Below are 19,505 nucleotides of genomic sequence, written 5' to 3' on the forward strand. Positions count from 1 at the left end.
AATGTAAATGGAATCGTGGCCATAGGTCATATGTAAATACGCATACAACTTAAAGTATGCGTTTTAGTCCTTATTGTGTGGGAAAACTTCCATTTTCCGTTATGCAAACAAAGAATTTATCACTCGCAAGGTTAAGGTTCGAGCTGTCGATAATGATGTTATTAATATTCGTAAACACGTGGGCCCGCATGTCCGGGACATGACAAGTGCATTTCTGAGTGCAGATACCATGAAGGGAACCAAGTTAACGGTTAGGCAACGATTCCTAGTGGAATTCAGAATTAAACAAAGTTTTTCCAAGAGCAAGGACAAGACATTTTATTGGCACACTTTTCCTTTGGTAAGTTCAAATTGATGTTATGAAAGGAAATTTGTACTTAAATAACGACTGGACCATTTCGAGTACATTTTTATTTATTTATCCCTTTAACTCTGAGAAAGGTTTTTATTTCCATAAATTGGTAAAAAAAAATCTAAAAGTTTAGTTTTATATAGTTTAGGTTTTTATAAAAGCGAACAGTTTCTATGGGGTAGCATAGCAAAATGTTCCATATGTTGGTATGTAGCTACTAAAACGGTAGGCTGAGTAAATAAATCTCTTAAAATATTAAGACGAAACGAAGTTTGCTATTCGAGTGGTTAATAAAATTGAGTAAGTATGCTCTTTTACAAACATATCTTACACCACATAAGTATATTTAAGTTAGAAACATGACTGATAATATAATAATTCAGAAGAACTTTCCAACCAAAATGCGGAACGTACCCAGAATTGTCTTTTTATAACTGAATACTGTTATTTCAGGAAAAGCAGCTATCAAGATAATATCTTCGAAGAAAATTCACATTAGAAATAATGAAGGTGGTACAATTAGGCCCGCAGATGCAGAAACGTAAGTAAATGACAGTGCGCAGCGGGATCATATCATTGGCGGTAATTACTCCGATATCCGCCACTTAAATGCAGTTGGCAATTTAAAATGTACACGACAATTTTACAGATAAAACGCTGTATCGAGAGGTGGGGACATTGACAACCTACATATTCTACTTTACAAAGCCATTAACAATGTCTGGACTTTAGAAAAAGATGGGGAGAGTTTATTGCCAGTTCTTCTCATCCGTTCTACGGCCTTGATTTGAGAACTGGCAGTAAATAGAAAATTAGAAGCATTTAATATGTATTTCTTAATTGACGTTCATAAGTGTACACTGTGTTACCAAAATTAATAAATGGTTTTGAATTTGAAAAATTTGAATAGGTGAATGTGTGGTTTTTGAAATTTATTTTATAATCGAATAGAATTGTGCATAGGTTAAATCGAAAACAGTATAAAGAATATTATTGCTTATAATAAATGTTGTATATGTAAAAAGACCGGACCCATGAGACATCTTCAACACAATGAGAAGCATGTTGAGGGCTAAGATATTGCGGGCACTCGATTGTGAGGAAGTTGCATGTCGCACTTTCTTAAGTTCTCATGTTATTTCCACACATATCCTCTCTGTGTATATAATATTCATAAGTACCTGATGGTCCTTCTTGTGTGATGTTTGAAAGCAAAAATAAATATAGTTTAGATAACAATAGACCTTATAACCAGTGGTCCGGTCATAAGTTGGGGAATAAAAATGAAGACTTCGGCACTTAGCCATGCGTGACCTTATTATTATTAATTGTTCGAAATGTGTCACAATATTTATTTATTTATTCAAGCGGAAGGGGAGAGTCTCTAATTGGCGCATCACAATGGAGATTACGCGGCTTAACACCGTTTTGTGATTCAAATGGTGACGGCTCGGTGGGCGACAATACAGAGCCTGTTATGATAATATTTCTCTCAATTCATACAACAATTTGTCCGCAAACTTTTCACATCGAGTGGCCGTTGAAATCTTTATAGCTCCATGTCTGTTTTGTTATAATTGGATTGCATAATGTAACAACGTTTCTTATGGGAACTTCGACGTATTGAGATTTTTATCTATTTGTTAGTTAATACTTTCAGTGGCAACTGTGCAGACTCCAGAAGTTTTTATAGAAAAGAGGTGAAGCTCGACGCTACACTTACAGTGACTAACGTTCGTTACCTCTAGAAGTAGTTGATGAGTTGGTGAAGGTTAAAAAGTTGATTTTAGAACGCAGGATGAAATATGATTTGCATTTAGTAGTTCGATTCGATCGTAAGGCAAAGTGTCAATAATGAGCTAAGCCAGATCTCATAATAGCTGCAAGAGTTAACATCAATCTTGGCGATCACTGTCGACTCGACGCCCCTCGCGATTAATCACTCGAACGTTTTCGATTAGCGCCGCATAGCTCAGAAAAAAGAAACGTTCCAATTAAGAAACATCAACGGCTTTAATTTGTTTTCGAAATCATAGTGTGCATTACACGGTCAAGTTTATTTATTTATTTCGTATTTACAACTAACATAAATTATATACAACTAAAAACCATTATACTAAACATATAGCCAAAGATGGAATACATATAAAATAGTTCAAATATTTATGAAAGGGTACATAAAAATTATTAAATACGTAAATATATAATTCAGCTGTGCCGTTCTAGATGATGGTGTGTGTGGTGTGCTCATGATGCAGGTATGCGCTATGGATATTATTAATACTAATAAGCATATTTCGCGATAGCTTAAACCAGTCAAGGCTTAAATAGTGTTTGTTGTATGTCTGGGCTCTGCGATACAAAACTGAGTTTTCTGCATAGTTGGTGTTGTTGTGGAACAAAGCATGATTACGAGTCTGGTAGGCAATTTTTCTAGAATGAAAGTGAGTTGTGCTCATAATGGCTTAATACTCATATTAAGCATGTATAGCTTAAACAAGGTTTAAATATTGGGCGTTGTTTATTATTTTTTATTAATAACGGGCTGATGATTCAAACAACCTAAAAATGAGTGAAAACGTTTCCGTGTAAAGAAAGTGCAAATTGTCAATCTAAGTAAATATGGTATCAAATCTCGGCACGCGTCATAGAATCTGTTAAACAAATTCGTTCGTCCGGTCCACGAACCTTAATGTCAACAGCGCTCCGATCAAACACTATTTGCATTGAACAATTACATATAAGCACTTAAGAAACTGGGTCGTGGAACGGACAAGGAAACTCCATTTGATACTTCCTCTTTCCGACTAATGTTTGTACTAATGAAGGCTCTCAGGGCGTGCGAAAATTTGCAATTGGGTCTTACATAGCTGGGATACTTTTATTTGGTTTATTCAGGCATTGCTGAATATAAATCAACGTTATCTACTCATGCTTCTCAGTCACAGATAACTTGATTGCGAACCATGTTATTTTTAATTTAAATCTAACTTTACGATACGCAATATCATCTATGGGAAGCCATTTTTGATCTACAGAGGAGGACTTCTATTATATACAGTCTAAAATATTTTTACCACATTACATGATTAAAAGCTCGATAAAATTAATGGACACCTCAAAATCACGTGGATAGAAGAAATAGAAGCGTTAGCAGGAGGCGAATGGACAAAGAAAGACATATTTGGAAAAAGCTGTTGGAGGTCTTTCCCCGTGAGGGGATTACGATCAACGGTATTGAAGGAAGCTAGGATATTAGGATAGCAAAAAAGAAGTTTATAAGGAATCTAATCTGTATATTCTACTTTTGTAATGATTGGAAATTAAACGGGCTCTTATTATTACTATTTTTAAGCCATTATTAATGATATATTTTTAAATAAAACTTGAGATACTCCAATGTAACTGACCTAACACTTGTTTCAATGAAGCGACTTTATTTGATAAATTATTCTGCTAACATTGAATACCTAAATGGGACAAGGTGTGTTATTATTGAAAACGTTTAGCGAACTTTGATAGACCATTGTATTCAGAGAGATCAATTTACGCTGATCATTTTATTGGACGTACAGCCTTCATTACGCAAATAAAATATATGTATTTATATATTGACTAATATATACATTTTAGGTCATGAAATTTAATTGATAAAATATTAAGAACACATAAGAAGAACACACCTAACTAATTAAAACTACCGCTTTTTGAATTAATCCTGAATCAAACTAAGAGTATACAGCTTAAACGATTGACAGTTAAATTTAAAGCTTTTAATCTGTTAAGAAAGCTTTTAAAAATGGATAGTCTCAGCTCATACACCATTACGTTATTTACAACCAATGTGGTTATGACAATACTGGCATCGAATAACCATACAACATATAAGACAAACGAATCAGTTCGCAGAGAACAGAGTGGCCGCAGCCGCAAGATATTCTCAAATAGCTTGCAATAATTCAAAATTGTAATATAAGAGTATAAATAAAGAGAACTTACTAGATAAGTAAGACAGCGTTTATGGAAATGCGTGGATTTACGCTCATTGGTATTGCATGAAAGAGTTGAGATTTATTTGAGCACGTTCGGAACAACATATGCCGTTTAAGTGTTTTATGAAAGCTTTAAGCCTTTTCATTAAACAATGTATGTATTGCATTAGTACAGGAAACAAAAAGTATTTTTTAAGTGTGTAATGTGTGTAAGTTGTGGTTGTAACTGGCCCTGGCTCAGCATTAAGCTGTGGAGCAGACGTGTTTCAAAGCGCTGGTTATTCTGCCAGATTTATATTAAGTGCCTATCTCATACCTAATGCGCTGTTTTACAAGTAAAATCTAAAATTGGAAGTGTAATATTTTTATTTTTTATAACATTCAAGTTAAAATACATGACATTTTACAATGTATTGTATGATGTAGTGTACATTAATAAATAAATGTAAAATTTCATGTAATGAACTGCAAATTAATACTTATTTGTTGTCAATAACTTTGTAGATCGTACTTCGTTTTACTACGTAAAAAGTAGTCGTGTTTTGCAAGATAAAGTGACCTATATCTTGTAATGACGAACAGTAGCCATGTTCGATGACTATTAATGCTTCAATTGCATACAGATAAGATAAGGCTGTATGTTCATAGGATATTAAAGTAGGGTAAACATAGCTATTGCGAAGATCATTAAAACATTATGACGGAAAGTAGATTTCTTTTAACATAAATTACGTCTTATGATTGCCACGTACAATGGAATATTATCTACACACCTAGTAGAAATTTTCATCTTTCATCATTTGCGTCATCTTAATTGACCCTACGAAAGTAGTATGGTATCATAAAGATGGATGAAGGAACAGAGGCCGTCAAATGAGATGGAAAGACGGAAGGATGGAGAAGATTAGCTCGTGAAAGAGACAAGTGGAAACAACAAGACTAAATGGCTGTTGATAACTATATATATATATGTATAGTGTTCTAAAAATAATATACTTAGTTAAAATGTATGTCATCGCTTAGGTCAAAATTATGTAAATGTATTTGGTTACTGAGGAAAGGCTTTTAATATGATTAATTGTAGGGTGATGTATAACATCAAAAATAGAGCCAGGCCATTTACTTGCTTGTATATATGATTCAAAATTATCAATATATCAAAATTATTTCAGGTAAAACCGCTTGAATCGCACAGTTGCTGTTTATTTGTCTTTTATAAACCCGTAATTAATAAATTGCAAAATAAATAATTTTAAAATCGGGAAAAGTATGTATAGTCTAGTCGACAAGTTGAAAATGGAACAAAATAGAGATACTGCTCTTAAAATTATGTGCGATAGCTCATTGGATCCGGAATGACGTCTAGAAAAATGTGCTAAAAGCGTATATTAGCACATAAAAAATTGCAAAAGTTATAGACCATTAAAGATGAAAAAAAAATGGCATTTAGTTTTTTGCCAATATTTAATAAAATATTAATATTTAAGAAATTTCCAATAAAGATTCTGAAAGAGGAGGAAATTTCCAACAAAAAACTCCTGACTCCCGGAACTCTATCTCCATTATTTATAATGTTAATTTAACGCAAAAAATAGGTCTGCGGGTGACATTTTTAGGATTCGCGCGTGGCGTCAAAAGCGACTACGGCACATTAATTTATTTATTTAAGGTATTGAATATTTTTTTTTAAATTTGAAAAAATTATGGTGTCTTCTGAACACTATAATTAATTTATTCCCGTTGAAAATTTTACTTAAAGTTAATTTTTCAACAAGTTAAATAATTGTTAACTAACGAAATTTTCTCGAACGACCGTCTTAATTGTAAGTGAAAAAAAATGTTTAAATAATGGTCGTAAAAATATATCGCTTCGTAGAGCCTTTCTTACATACATACTTAACAAGATCGTGCCATAAACGTTAAAAAAATATTTATACTTTGTTTATAACATTTTTTTTACTTAAACAAAAACTTAAAAATCCATGTAATGTTGTTAAAAAAAAATTTTTTTTTCTAAATCATCATATAATCGTTTTTTTATTAATACAAGATATTTATTGATTTGCAAAAAAAAAAATTCCCGCCATTTGTTGATATTTTTTTTTTAAACAAATTGATTAAATCAATATTTAAAAAAAATTTTTTACACAACTTTATTACATAAAAAATTTTATGATTTTTAAAAAAAAAATGTTTTTCTTAATAACATTTTTTAATTGTTTATAATCGTTTTTTTTTTTTTTAATTTTCTATTGTTTAAATAATTACTTAATCTAAAAAAATAATCAATTATGATTTTTAGAAAAAAAAATCATAATTGATTATTTTTTTAGATACATACATATACAGATACAGTCTTCTATAAAGTAACAGAAAAAAATTTTTTTTAATCAACAATTCTATTGTTTATTAACATACCAAGTTGTTATAAACAAATATTCAACTTTTATTTATTTTTTTTTCTAAAACTTCTAAAATTAACAAAAACAACCATATATAACAAAGTATATAAAAAAAAATTTTCATTTTAAATAAAAGTAATATTCATTATAATCAAAAAATTTCCAAAAAAAATTTTTCTATCCTAATCCTAAAAATGTCACCCGCAGACCTATTTTTAGCGTTAAATTAACATTATAAATAATGGAGATAGAGTTCCGGGAGTCAGGAGTTTTTTGTTGGAAATTTCCTCCTCTTTCAGAATCTTTATTTGAAATTTCTTAAATATTAATAGTTTTTTAAATATTGGCAAAAAACTAAATGCCATTTTTTTTTCATCTTTTATTGTCTATAACTTTTGCAATTTTTTATGTGCTAATACACGCTTTTAGCACATTTTTCTAGACGTCATTCCGGATCCAATGAGCTATCGCACATAATTTTAAGAGCAGTATCTCTATTTTGTTCCATTTTCAAATTGTCGACTAGACTAGTAAACAGCCACTAAAAGAAGCTATTCTTGAAACGATATAAAAAACTCTTGTTGAAAAAGTACCAAGAAATTTAGTGCGTGTGTCGAATTGATGGACAGGTGCATTGCTACAGTTGTGAGTTTTAACTAGAGATGTAATGAAGTAAACAAATACGTTATGTGGCTTAAGTTATAGACGCGAAGCTTTTAAAGCTCCGAACAATTTTTTTAACAGATTTCTCTTTTCCTTCTTTCTAACATTTATGTTATTCTTTCCACACAATCAAAGTTACTAAATTTGAATATATTTTTCAATCTGCAACCAAATTTACGACCTAATTCATAAAGTTATAAATATTTGAATCATAATTTGACATCATAACAAGTAATATTCTAGTGTGTCAACAACAGCCTTTTTCAACTGATGATGTATGCCTTTAATTGTGAGTACCTACTGCAAGTATTTCGGACTAATACTTGCAGCTGAGTTTCATTAGCAGACGTCAAGGCAGAATACAAAATACCATGTGTATCACCTCGACGTCCGTCGTTCCACAACTGAGCGTTTCTTAAGGAAGTTCTTGCCGCGCACCACCACTATGTGGTACCAGCTGCCCACTGTAGTGTTTCCGAACCAATTCGACTTTAGATCCTCCAAGAAAAGAGCGTACCAATTCTTAAAAGGACGGCAACGCACTTATCCCTGAGCGGCGGTATAACTTAACATCAGGTGAGCCTCCTATTACATAAAGATAAAGTATGTAATGTAAGGGTATGTAAATGGCACAATCGGTTTTGGTTCTCTAACATAACTTCCAAAACATTCTCTCTTCTCTTCCTCTCTATCATCTTCGTCATAAAAAGAGTATTGCCAGCTTGTATGCATTCTCATTTATATATTTATGAATTGTTGCCATACAAATGGAAATGGTTGTCAATTTTTACGCTAATTTTCGAGTACAAGAGACTATAAAATCGTAAGTAGGTAACAATTGAGATCTCTTCCGCTAGTATTGTGTGCTACAAATGAGTTAATTGTAAAATACAGGGCGTTGGCCGAGAAACAAAGCCTCAATTGATAGCAGTGTCGAAATTTAAGTGGTAAGGAGCGCCTTCGCTTACATAAATTAAGAATCTCATAGTTTTACGCGACTTTTCCATTTATTTGTCTCGACTGACACAGATAAACACAAAGGTTAATTGTGAAAGCATCGCTTAGTTGCTTTTATTTAAGGAAACGCTAAATTCTCTTGTCTCTTGTATCTAGGTTGGATTGTATAAAGAAGAAAATATATTTTTAGAATTATTACAGAAAACTATCAAAATATACCTTGCATTTATACATAAATAAACCAGTGGTGCTACAACCTTTTGAGTTTGACCCTCGGATTTATGTACCTGTATGTAAGTAGATTAGCCTTCTGTGCTTGACACACGCCGTCATATTTTTAGGTCTAAGGCTGGTTTTCTTACGATATTTTCCCATACAAGCGATTGTTAAAAGAGCACATAGATAGCAAGTCCCTTGGTGCATAGCCGGACAACCTCAAGGATGAGAGTCGCACGCTGAAGCTACTGGGCCTACACTGCCGCTGAATTCTTACATTTATGTATATTTATTATTTAATGCCTGCGCTTTAATTAAAAAGGTCTACGTACATTTTAATTTTTTAACTGTATAAAGATATTTTAAACAGTATCTACTAAACATTAAGATCTATACAAAATTAACGAACGAGCGGTTTCTGATAGAGCCCTCGAGTGCTAAGTGCCCTCACTTCTCTAACTGTTTGCACACACATTACTATTCATTTGACCAACGCTTTCTGATTGATAGATTCTCAGGCGTTCTTTATGGTAACTTAATTAATACGAACGTTTGAGACATTAGGTATTCGTCTTGTAATTGGAACAAAACTGTGTAATATACATAATAACATACAAAGTACATATAATATTTACTAGACATAGACGTAACATTTATTATTAACGAAACAAACAAAATAATAATAATCAAAATGTAAAATAACAGAAAATTATGGAAAGAAAAAAAGGAAGAAGGTAAATTCTAAGCGTGTGTGTGGCGTTGTGGTTGAAACTGGTCCTGACTCAGCATTTTGCTGTGGAGCAGACGTGTTCCACTGTGCTGGTCATTCTGCCAGAGACCACAGCATTACTATAAAAAACGGTAATATAACCCTTTTTTCTAATAGACAAGTAGGTGTGGGGTTAAATCACGACGATTCCGAGATGAGAGTCGCACGTTTAAGCGACTAGGCCAACAGATATTTATTACTTTGTATAAAAAAATTTAGATATTAATTACTATAAGCACGCATATAAAATCAATTTAATTCGACATCGACTATAAAGATATATAGGTAACATCTACTACTCTGCGAAAACGCGTAGGCAGTGCCAACAAGTAGGTACTCAATTCAAATTTCGAACGCAATCTAAACACAGGGGTGTGACACGCTTTCCACAATCATCCCCCTGGGTTGATCACGAAACCGAAATGTTCATCTAATTGGAGATCAAAGAAGGGTGGGTAATCGCATAACACTGTCTACTCAATATATCATATACTTACTGGATATGACTTAAACATACTATTTTAATATTATTTATAACGAATTATACCAATACAGAATTTACAATATTATTAACTTACATAGCAATAATATTAATTATAAATTAATAAATAGAAAATTAAAACAAATTTAAAAAGGTTGGTTCCTGTGGCAGTGTACCAATAAGTAAATTTCATAGAAAACGTATTAATCATCGTTTAAAAATAGGCCGCTTAATCATTTACTGTTGTCACTGTTGTCACATTATGACATAGAGACATTTTTTTTAAATGACATTTTTCAATCAGTCGTCTTTCACATACCAGATACCTAAGTATACTCTTTTTGTGAGTCGAGTTAAATGTCTAATCCAGTAAACACAGACGGGTGACCAGTAGCAGATTGTTTTCGTCGATTACACAATTATTTGACCGGAATAATACCACGCGCTCGTTATTCGACTTAGTAGGGGACGTCGTTCTACTGAAAAGCTACACAAAGACATATTCGGTCAATATATTGCATACGTACATGTGCACGATGAAATTGTTCTTTGTTTAGTTTTTAATAAATAGTGTGATGCAACTGCGGGGGGCGGGGGCCGGGCGAGCGTGTGGTGTGCTATCGTCTCGTTCATTCACCTGAGGTCACTGACCACACTACACGCCGCTCGACACTGCTTCCGCAGCTGCACACTTTTTCGAAAATAGTCTTTTAATTCTTCGCCTCGTCACCAACATTTTGGTCTTCGGCCGGATCTTTGAACATTTATAGACAATTAGTGAAGTGTGTAATCGTATAAAAGTGATTTGAATCGTGAAGTTTTGTGTGCAAGTGAATATTATAGTGAATCACGCGCACGCCCTTTGTTTCCTTTGTTCTCGGTTCTTATATGTTAGGTACTTTTATTGCGGAATGCACAGTGATTTATTTTATAGGTAAATTGCGTATTTCGTGAAAACTAATAACTATTTAAAATTATTGTTCGTTTCGTTTTATTATTTAAATAGTTAATTAGTTATTTGTTTCGTTTCATCGAAGTACGTAATATACCTGTTTAAGTGTTAGTGAGGTGAAAATAGTTGCTATTATGAAATAAATAGCTATAAAATTATTGTTCGTTCGATTCGTTTTAAGTATTTAAATAAATACTTGTTGAAATAGTTATTTGTTTCATACTGGTATTCATTATTTTTTTGTGATAGTGAACCTACCTACGTTTAAAGTGAATGTTAGTGAGTAATTAATAGTTTTTCGGTTCGTTATATATTTTGTGAAATTATATTTATATAATATTAAAGTGTGTGTTTATGAAATATCTGTGTGAATAATTTCGTGATTTAATTTTTACGTTGCGTTTTGAAATAAAATAAAATAATAGTGCTCGAGTGCGGTATTACAATTATAAATAATAGTATTTGCTTGTTGTGTTAGTACGTAATACGTAAACTATTTTCGTTTTTGTTTCGTAGTAACGAGTTCCTTTCAATAAGTTTTTTTTGTGTAGTGAATGAAATTATATTTTTTTGTGCGTTTGGGCGTGGCGTGTGTGTTGAGTGTGAGATTTCTTTTAAATTTATTAATTACTTTTTTTCTCCCAAACATGCCAATTACTAGGTCGCTCAGACGCCAGGCCGTAAAATGTGAATCGGCACCAGTACATCCTACACACGAAGACGATAACTTAGCAAATCCGCAAGCACCAGCTCCTGCATCAATAGCAGCTGGTCATCATCAATCAGAGAAGTCATTACACGAATACCCTAAGGCTCCTTCGGAGAAGCGATCGGTGATGAGCAAGAAGAGTGTGCAGCGGGCAGAAGCTTTAAAAAGATTAGCAGCTGCAAGAATAGAAGAGGCTTGCGCTAAAGCCGCTTTCGCTGAAGCTGAATTAGCGGCTATTGAAGCACAGGGTAGTGAGCTGGATAGCTTGGCGGAAAATAAAGGCTTCAGAGAGAGAGATAGTTTAGTTAAAGATTGGTTGGATTCAAACGAACATGATGCTCAAACAACTTCGAATCAGAAGCTCGATATTAAGACACTCGTATCTGCGCTTACTGAAGCCGCACGAGCGATGCATAGCCCAAAAACGCTATTTGAGTTACCTATTTTTAGCGGGGCAAGTAGTGAGTGGTTAGCGTTTAGAGCAGCATATAATGAAACTAGCAGTAATTTCTCTAAATTGGAAAATTTGGTGCGACTAAGAAGAAGCCTGAAAGGGGCAGCCAAGGAAGCTGCCATTTCTTTGTTTATAGCAGATGTGGAGCCTGGAGAGATTTTGTCACTCTTGGAAGCAAGATTTGGACGACCTGATGCATTAGTTATTACGGAGATGGACAAGATTAAACAACTTTCAAAACTTTCTGATAATCCTCGTGATATTTGTATTTTTTCAAGCAAGATAGTAAATATTGTTACAGTCATCAAGGCTTTAAAAAAGGAATGCTACTTGTTTAACCCGGAATCTGTGAGAGCTGTTGTGGAGAAGATGACACCGACTTTGAGGTACCGTTGGTATGACTACGCTGCGGGTCGACCTGAGGAAGAGGCGGACTTAGTTAAATTATCTTCATTCTTTTCCCGCGAGGCGGACCTTTGCAGTCGATATGCTCAGGTTGAAAATGTTCATCACTCATCATCACAAAGAAGAACGTTTGTAACAAATGTGGCATCTACTACTGCAACACCTGGATCGTCTATAACGCCAAAGAAACTGAGCTATGAATGTACTGTCTGTCATCATTTACATCACATAAAAGACTGTAAACAGTTCATGGATTTGGAGAGTAAATGTAGATGGGAGAAGGCTAAAGATTTGAACCTGTGTTTTAGATGTTTAGGACGTCGTAATCATCGTCATAGGTGTTCCTATAAGCCATGTGGGATCGAAGGCTGCAAGGCGTCTCATCATTCACTTCTGCATTTTTCAGCGTCTCCCTCAGAGACGCCAGTAGAACCAGCAGGAAAATCAGCTGTTGTAGCTGCGACTCGACAGAAAGTTGGTAGAGCTTTGTTGAAGATCGTGCCAGTAAGATTGAGAGGTCCCAAGGGGACAATGACTACATTTGCATTGCTTGATGAGGGGTCATCGGTCACTCTTATAGAGAAAGAAGTTGCTTCTGAGATTGGACTTACAGGTCCAGAAGAGTCTTTTATTATTGAGGGGGTGGCAGGAGCACGTACTAAGGCTTCCAGTTCAAGGAGAGTGAGTCTCTATATTAATGGTGTTCACATGGATAAGGAGCATAAAATAGAAGCACGAACAATAGATAGTTTGAATCTTAATCACCAATCGGTGGATGCAGATATGATAGAAGGTTGTGATCACCTTCTGGAAATAACCGAGGATCTTACATATGATCGAGGTACACCTACTCTTCTTATTGGCCAGGACAACTGGCATTTGATTATTTCGAGGAAGATAAGAAGTGGTGGGTGCAGAGATCCAGTTGCATCATTAACAGAATTAGGTTGGGTACTGCACGGGCCTACTAAGGGGCCTGGAAAAGTTAGTGTATTAAAGCTCGTAAATCATAGTGAAGAAGAAGATGAAAAGAATGAAAATAAATTAGAAGATTTGTTCAAACAGTTTTTAAGTATAGATTCACTAGGAATCGAACCAAAACGTCCAAAAAATGATCCAGAGGAACGCGCGTTGTCATTATTAAAGAGCTACAGCCACCGTCTTCCTGATGGACGTTTTGAATCGGGGTTGCTGTGGCACAAAGAAGAACTGGAGTTACCAGAAAATAGAGAGAATGCTTTAAGAAGATTGATAGCGATTGAGAAGAAATTAGATAAAAACCCTAAGCAGAAGATGGAGTATAATGCTCAGATTGAGTATCTTTTAGAATGTGGCTATGCTGAGGAGGCCCTACCTTCGTCTCGTCCTGGCCGCACTTGGTACCTACCACATTTTGCTGTGATTAATCCATCAAAACCGAAACCGCGAATCGTTCTGGACGTTGCTGCTAAAACGGATGGGATATCTTTGAATGACATGTTACTTACTGGATCAGATCTATTACAATCACTACCTAGAGTTTTGATGCGCTTTCGACAAAGACCAGTTGCTGTGTCAGGAGATATTCGTGAAATGTTTCTTCAAATCAAAATTAGGACTGAGGACAGGGATGCATTGCGCTTTTTATGGCGCGGTGATAGACGAGAGAATGAACCTCAAGATGCGGCGTCTTCACCTTGTACTGTCATTTATATTAAAAATTTAAATGCTGAAGAATTTCGACGGGAGTACCCTGAAGCTGCGGATGCAATTTGTCGCAATCACTACATGGATGATTATCTCCAAAGTTTTGATTCTGTGGAAGAAGCTAAGCGTATAGCAAAAGAAGTCAGTTTTGTGCACCGTCAAGGAAAATTTCATTTACAAAAATGGGCGAGTAACAAACCTGAAGTTATAGCCGAGATGGAGCCGCAACTCCAGAATAGAAGCAAGGAAGTCGAGCTTCAAAATAGCCCATTAGCTCCGTTGGAAAAGACCTTGGGTCTGGTTAGGAGAACCACTGATGATCACCTTACTTTAAATCTAAATATTAAAAAAGTTAATCTGGAAGTACTTGAGGGGACCAAGCGAACCACTAATCGAGGATTCCTAAAAGTTATTTCTCTTTTTGATCTCTTGGGTCTTATTACATCGATAACTTTGCCCGCAAGAGGGATATTACAAAAATCGTGGCACGTCGGTCATGTATGGGACAAGAAACTTTACATTCCTCGTTGTCATCCAGGTTATTTGGTGGGCACTAGAAATGTACCTCGAAATTTCAATAGGTATCATCGATGGTTTCGGGGATCCAATTTCTTATATTCTCCAGAAGAGACTTGGCCTAAGAGAAAAATAGAAGAGGCGGTAACTGATGAAACTACAGGAGAAGAGCGAGTGTCAGTTGTCGATAGTTGTGCAAGAAATCGCCTAATCACTGGCTTGCCTGACGCATCCAGATTTTCGTCCTGGATGCGCCTAATAAGAATGACGGGGGGAGTTTTAAAGTTCATTATCTTATCCCACAGAACTCCAATTATTGCTTCGGTTCACGGGCGAATTTGGCGGCGTGGCAACGGCTGGCTGGTTGAGGGAAGATTCCAGAGCTGGGAGTTCTGGTGCTCGTGGTGGATGGAACCCTTCCCAGAGATACGTGGCCTAGGGGAAGGGTCGTGTCGACTTCCCTGGGCAAAGATGGCGTCAGTCGCGTGGTCGAGGTGCAGACTAGGGCTGGAATCTTTAAAGACTTTCCAAGAAGATCATCGTGCTGCTGATGGAGAGTGCGCAGGTCGCACTGGGGGGAGAATGTGCACGATGAAATTGTTCTTTGTTTAGTTTTTAATAAATAGTGTGATGCAACTGCGGGGGGCGGGGGCCGGGCGAGCGTGTGGTGTGCTATCGTCTCGTTCATTCACCTGAGGTCACTGACCACACTACACGCCGCTCGACACTGCTTCCGCAGCTGCACACTTTTTCGAAAATAGTCTTTTAATTCTTCGCTTCGTCACCAACATACAAATTAGGTAATTAAAAAAAACAATTTTACTAGTATTTGTTTTGTTTAAAGTCTAAAACTGAAAATTTAATATTTTTATTATTTTTACTTTTTTGTAACGTTGCTTACTATAATTATCATATATTTATATGATGTGGAAAACTTTAATAAATAAAAACCTAGTACAGTAATACATGGAGATTTCTCAAGTTATATTTCGGTAGTGTGAAAATTATAATGATTTGTCACGTCCTTTATTAGATTCCGTACCTTTACCTTCAATTGTGATGTTATAAAATTTAAATAAATAAATTTTATTAAATTTGTGTTAAGAGTATTTAAATTCCACTTTATTAAATTACTAAATGTAATAAACTTCTATAAGTCTAAAATATAAAAGCGTCGAATTAAGGAAACATCTTTTCTTCAATAAAATTTTCTTTCACACAATATTGAAAGGTTTTTCAAAATTGGAAAACTCAATGAAATGGATGAAGAAAATTTGCGCGCATTCAGGACAGCTTGACCGATAAATTGCGTTTCACGAATAGGTATACGGTCTATAGAAATCGTTTAATTGGAAAATATTATCTGTTTTTACTGATATTAAACCTTACATTCGCTAGCTACGAAGCACGGGGTTGTCAATTATTGTCATTTCAAAGACTATACATTTTTAAATACAGAATTTATAAAACGGAGATGTTCGAAATTTAAAATCGATATGCACAGATCAACAAACTGTCAATCGTGTAAACTTTGCTTTAGCGTGAACCAGCCACAGCATGTCAAAGACATTAACACGGCCATGTGAGTCGCGCTCGCCGCTCATTCATACAAATATTGCACTTTCTCAATATTTCCTCGGAGGAGTGAATTTTATGGATCCCTGGTTGTAGGGTTAAACCCAAGATGTTTAGGATTCAGTGGTACGAGAAAAAAAAATCCTGTTAAAAGATAAAAATTCTCAAATAACAGAAATGAAAGTCGTTTTATCGTGTTTTTGTTTGGTATTGGGATGAATAATTTTTATTAGAGAGATTTTACCTTCGTAATACGAATTAATAAATTACTATAATTTTTAATTAAATCTCCTTATTGCACAAGGTATACCTTAAACATTCAGTTAAATTCCTATATATCTAGTGTGCACTTAACAAAGATTTCCCCGTAAACTGTTAATGAACACACATATGCATGCGCGAATGTATTTGCAGGTGTTAACGGTCGTTGCCCTTGCTTGCGTGTGTGCATTGCACGACAAATATGACAGAAGTCATTTTCATATAAATTTTCATTTCATTTACAAAAGGATTTCGTAGATTTATTAATAATATATATCGTATGTACTAAGACTGTGTATGTCGTTCTAAATCGTACCGAACTGACCCAATCAAAACTTAATTAAACATAAAGTTTTCAGTTATATAAGTTAGGCATTATAAAGGTACTATACCTACGTTCGTAAAATGGTTAAGTACTAAAGTTAGGTACTACACACTTTTTGTATCTTTACAGATTAAATCACGAAAATCGAACGCAGAAGTTTCTGACCGAAACGAAAGAAAGACAAACTTCGAATCAAAGCCACCAACCACAGATATGAAGAAATTGCCAAATGATGATTTGAATGGCATTTATATATTTCCGATAAAGATGTGCGAAACCGATAACAGTTTTAAAACAATTTTTTTATCACAAATACTTGTATTTACATAGTGGAACTGCATTATATAAACGTTAAGCTACCTTATTAAAAACGAAACCTATTTCATTGCAAGAAACTATGTTTTTTACTAAAAAAATTGGCAGAACATGCCATTTAATTGATTTCTATTTAATCAGTGTTGCTTCGCGGGATCTTGTTGATAAACTAAATTTTATTACTTTAAAGATTTGTGTTTTTCAGTTACTAAATTAATAATTGTTCTGCGGATTATTGTTCTTTTTTAACGTAAAAAATATATATATTTTCAATCTATGGTATAAAGTATAAACCTTTCCTTCTGTACTCTATGGTTCACGCACACATATGCAAAGGGCTAAACACTAAGGCGACATGCTAATTTCTTTGCAATTCTAACAATTACCTTTCGCATGGGATCTACGCTTTTATTTACTGAATCATTTGAAAGTTGACGTTCGAAATACCTAGAAGTTAACTCGTACCTATTCAATTTCACATTCCTTTGTATAACCCTTTCGTTAAACTATGACAACAGTTTACCTCAAAACAAGATTAATATAAAAATTCCTCCCTCGCTTTCGACAACGCTTTCGTGTCAGAAAAGTGAATCGTGAAGAATGATTGACTTTGTTTGATTTTTTAAACAATTGCTAACAAGTGCACCGTTTTTTATTAAAATTTGAATTTAACCTGTCTGCGTACAATACTTAATAAACACATAAACATAAAATAATAAAACTTAAATAATCCCGGATAAATAACACATTATTATGTCGCATTTTATTGGTCTGTCATAAATTATTGAGCAAAGTGTCGGACAGATAAATCAACGCGGATAAAAAAGTAATCCGATCATAACTAGATGATATTAAATCCGTTTCACGCATTATCCAGTAATAAAATTATAAAATGTGAACTCGTAAAACCCTCTGACCACCCCTGGACATTGACATTCAAGTGATTTGTTTTGCCTGAAATATGTATTTACCTGTCTTGATCAGACAAGACCGTTTAATATATATTTTTAATGCTACCTTAACTGCCACAATGTGACCTGGGTCTAGTGTAAATCTTAAAGGGAGCGTTCAAGTATAACGATTTTGGAGATTATTGACCCCCTCCCTCCATGTAACGCGCCGTAACGTTTTTCTGTACCCAAGTATAGTAAAACGTTTCGTGACCACCTAGTGACTCTTTATACCTAAAAGTTATCATTATGTGGTGTAAAGTACTGGAAAGTCGAAAATAACATTAACAATAACGCGTTATTCAATGCCCGCCCCGCATCGTAACTTTTATAAAAGGATCCCCCCCCCCCCAAATTCGTTACATAATACTTGAACGCTCTCAAAGGTTCGAAAATATGTTTTTTAATCAAAGCCAAAATATATTTTACAAACCCAGGACTAGATGATAAACCTATAGAAAACGGACTTAACCAACTAAAAAGGTTTCAATGTAAGGAAAACGAATATCATAAAATTGTTAGCAAATTCAAAACGAGAATGACAACTGACAACAGCCCTATATCAAATTAATAATTTTACGCTCAAATGGTAATCAAGAGAGATTAAACACCTATTAAAACGGTCCATAAATTATCAAAATTTATATCGAGACCATTTTTTTAATCCGTCCGGCTCGTTATTAATTCGAATCGTAATAAAACTATAATTAACTTCAACATAAAGCTCCTAAAACCGTATAATTTAAATATTTTGCTTTAATTTTATTATTAGTAACTTCATAATTCTACCTACCCCTTAAAAATTTGTTTGTTTACCAAAGACATTCTACCTACGAAGAACTCGTGCTAAATTTCCAACTTAAATTTTGACATCTTTGACATATTAGTGAAATGTCGAAGTGCCCACCTTGAGAGGATCATCACCAGAGCCAAAAAAAAACAAAAAAATCAAAATATATTTTGTTCTCCGATCGGTGAGTGGAGCACTTAAATTGCAAATTTAATCCGTTTTGAATTTCTACTTAACTACTACTTTTGTAATTATTTGGTAGAAAGACACGTGCAAAACTATTAATTAAGATTTGAGACTACCTACACTAAATACCTACCTTACCATTTCAAACTGTAATTAGAAACCTACCTACAATGTATAGTATTTACATTAAAAGAAATTAAATCTTTAATTACCTAATTTAATTTATACTATAATTAACGAATGTCTGAAATAAACAAGTAATTATGAGTGATGTAAATCAATCACAAAACTAATTAATTGCGAACGAATGTTATCAAACTTTTTTAACTTTAATGTAAATAAAATATTTCAGGATTCAAAATGTCTAGTAATTAAACAACTCAATTAATATTTAGTTAATAATTTACATAATGATTATAAGAAAACCTTTAAAATAATATGCAAATTATTGTAGTAATTTAAAGTAGGTATATAATAATTACCTTTTTCTTATCAACCTCGAAAAAGTTCGGCATCTTTGGTGGTTCGTTATGGATCGAGCTCTGAAGC

General features: G+C 34.1%; 1 protein-coding gene across 5 annotated transcripts in view; it reads right to left on the reverse strand.

Moving 5' to 3' along the window:
* Positions 1 to 19,505, reverse strand: part of LOC125052234 (protein dead ringer) — a 110,855-nt gene that overhangs the window by 35,152 nt on the left and 56,198 nt on the right. The window lies entirely within an intron of this gene.

Source organism: Pieris napi, chromosome 1, assembly GCF_905475465.1.
Source record: "Pieris napi chromosome 1, ilPieNapi1.2, whole genome shotgun sequence".
In the NCBI taxonomy this organism is placed as follows: Eukaryota; Metazoa; Arthropoda; class Insecta; order Lepidoptera; family Pieridae; genus Pieris; species Pieris napi.